The following is a 3,205-nucleotide window of genomic DNA, read 5'->3' as shown; positions in this document are numbered from 1 at the left end:
TCCGAAACAAAGGAGAATACAGCATTGTAAATTTTTTTTGACAGATTATATTCAGAGGAATTTTGATTTTAACCTTGGGGTGCCTAGATTATATTTAGATTCTTTTGATTCGGGTAAAATTAGAATTTCTATATTTTACATGAGAGAGCGTACTGAGGTGGTGTGTATACTCCAAAGCAGAGTAGAATAGGGCATTATATATTTTTTCTAAAAGATTATATTCAGAGCAATTTTTCTTTTAACATTGGGGTGCCTAAATAATATTTAGATTTCTTTCGATTCACGTAAATTTAGAATTTCAGTATTTTAGCTGACAGAGCATATTGAGTTTCTGTATATACTTCAAAACAGAGTAGAAAAGAACATTGTATATTTTTTCTGACAGATTATATTCATAGCAATTTTGCTTTTAACATTGTGGTGCCTGGATAATATTTAGAAATATTTGATTCACGTAAAGTTAGAATTTCGGTGTTTTACATGAGAGAGCACACTGAGTTGGTGAATATACCCCAAAAGAGAGTAGAATAGGGCATTGTATATTTTCTCTAACAGGCTATATTCAGAGCCTTTTTCTTGTAACTTTGGGGCGCCTAGATATTATTTAGATTTTTTTCGATTCGCTAAAGTATAGAATTTCGGTATTTTACATGAAAGAGCATACTGATTTGGTGTATATACTCTAAAACAGAGTAGAAAAGGGCATTGTATATTTTTCCTGACACATTATATTCAGAGCAATTTTGCTTTTAACATTGGGGTGCCTAGATAATATTTAGATTTTTTTCGATTAGATTAAATATAGAATTTCTGTATTTTACATGAGAGAGCAGGTAGAGTTGGTGTATATATTCCAAAACAAAGTAGAATAAGGCGTTGTATAATTTTTCTGACAGATTATATTCAGAGCAATATTGTTTTTAACATTGGGGTGCCTAGATAATATTTAGATTTTTTTGATTTGGGTAAAATTAGAATATCTTTATTTTACATGAGAGAGCATACTGACTTCGTGTATATACTCCAAAACATAGTAGAATAAGGCATTGTACATTTGTTCTAACAGTCTATATTCAGAGCCATTTTCTTTTAACTTTGAGGCGCCTAGATATTATTTATATATTTTTCGATTCGTGTAAAATTAGAATTAGGGTATTTTACATGATAGAGCATATTGAGTTGGTGTATATACTCCAATACAAAGTAGAAAAGGGCATTGTATAATTTTTATGACAGATTATATTCAGCAATTTTGCTTTTAACATTGGGGTTCCTTGATTATCTTTAGATTTTTTCGATTTGGGTAAAATTAGAATTTCTGTATTTTAGTTGAGAGAGCATATTGAGTTGGTGTATATACTACAAAACAGAGTAGAAAAGGGCATTGTACATTTTTTCTGACTGAATATATTCACAGAACTTTTGCTTTTAACGTTGGGGTGTGTAGATAATATTTAGAATTTTTTTGATTCGCTTAAATATAGAATTTCTGTATTTTACATGAGAGAGCATATGGAGTTGGTGTATATACTCGAAAACAGAGTAGAAGAGGGCATTGTACATTTTTTTTGACAGATTATATTCAGAGAAATTTTGCTTTTAACATTGGGGTGCCTAGATAATATTTAGATTTTTTTCGATTCGCTTAAATATAGAATTTCTGTATCTTACATAAGAGAGCATATGGAGTTGGTGTATATACACCAAAACAGAGTAGAATAGGGCATTGTATATTTTATCTGACAGATTATATTTAGAGAAATTTTATTTTTCACATAGGGTTGTCTAGATAATATTTAGATTTTTTCGATTTGGGTAAAATTAGAATTTCTTTATTTTACATAATAGAGCATACTGAGTTGGTGTATATACTCCAAAACAAAGTAGAATAAGAAATTGTATATTTTCTTTAACAGACTATATTCAGAGCAATTTTCTTTAATTTTGGGGGGCCTAGATATTATTTAGATTTTTTTCGATTCGCGTAAAATTAGAATTTCGGTATTTTACATGAGAGAGCATACTGAGTTGGTGTATATACTCCAAAACAGAGTAATATAAGGGATAGTATATTTTTACTAACAGTCTATATTAAGAGCCATATTCTATTAACTTTGGTGCGCCTAGATATTATTTAGATTTTTGTCGATTCACATAAAATTAAAATTTTGGTATTTTACATGAGAGAGCATATTGAGTTGGTGTATATACTCCAATACAGAGTAGAAAAGAACATTGTATATTTTTTCTGACAGATTATATTCAGAGCAATTTTGCTTTTAACATTGGGGTGCCTAGATAATATTTAGATTTTTTTCGATTCGCTTAAATATAGAATTCCTGTATTTCACATGAGAGAGCATATGGAGTTGGTGTATATACTCCAAAAAATAGTAGAATATGGCATTCTATATTTTTCTGACAGTTTATATTTAGAGCAATTTTGATTTTAACATTGGGGTGCCTAGATAACATTTAGATTTTTTTCGATTCGCTTACATATAGAATTTCTGTATTTTACATGAGAGACCATATAAAGTTGTTGTATATACTCCAAAACTAAGTAGAATAGGGCATTGTATATTTTTTCTGACCGATAATATTCAGAGCAATTTTGTTTTGAACATTGGGATGCATAGATAATATATAGATTTTTTGATTCGCTTAAATATTGAATTTCTGTATTTTACATGAGAGAGCATATGGAGTTGGTGTATATACTCCAAAACGTAGTAGAAATGGGCGTTGTATATTTTTTCTGACAGATTATATTCAGAGCAATTTTGCTTTTACATTAAGGTGCCTAGATAATATTTAGATTTTCTTCGATTCACGTAAAATTAGAATTTCGGTATTTTACATGAGCATATTGAGGTGGTGTATATACTCCAAAACAGAGTAGAATAAGGCATTGTATATTTTTTCTAACAGACCATATTCAGAGCCATTTTCTTTTAACTTTGGGGCGCATAGATATTATTTAGATTATTTTCGATTCGCGTAAAATTAGAATTTCGGTATTTTACATGAGAGAACATATTGATTTGGTCTATATACTCCAAAACAGAGTAGAAAAGAAAATTGTATATTTTTTCTGACAGATTATATTCAGAACAATTTTGCTTTTAACATTGGGGTGCCTAGATAATATTTAGATTTTTTTTGATTCGCTGAAATATAGAATTTTTGTATTTTACATGAGATA

This window comes from Callithrix jacchus, chromosome Y, assembly GCF_049354715.1.
Source record: "Callithrix jacchus isolate 240 chromosome Y, calJac240_pri, whole genome shotgun sequence".
NCBI lineage: Eukaryota > Metazoa > Chordata > Mammalia > Primates > Cebidae > Callithrix > Callithrix jacchus.
This window is presented reverse-complemented; position numbering follows the sequence as displayed.